Below are 292 nucleotides of genomic sequence, written 5' to 3'. Positions count from 1 at the left end.
AAGAGCCACTTCTCCCGGGCCTACAGACAGCCTTCCGGGAAAGGAGCCGCCGTCCGCGTCCTGGAAGGGACCTGGGAGATAAACTAGTGCAAACCGCCGCTTTCCGATGGGAACATTGTGCCCAGGGACAGGGGCAACTCCGAGACCCCTGCCCAGCTCCGCCCAGCGCTCCTTCAGGGCCCCAAGTCCCAGTGCCATGTCCGCCACAGACCCCCCAAATGCTGGTTTCCCTTTTCTCCCCCCTCCAACTTACGGCTTTGGACTCAAGAGAAACAAGGCAGGAGCCAGGCCT

The sequence above is a fragment of the Myotis davidii genome, unplaced genomic scaffold, assembly GCF_000327345.1.
Source record: "Myotis davidii unplaced genomic scaffold, ASM32734v1 scaffold30, whole genome shotgun sequence".
Classification (NCBI taxonomy): domain Eukaryota; kingdom Metazoa; phylum Chordata; class Mammalia; order Chiroptera; family Vespertilionidae; genus Myotis; species Myotis davidii.
The sequence above is the reverse complement of the archived record's forward strand: the minus strand, read 5'-3'. Positions refer to the sequence as shown.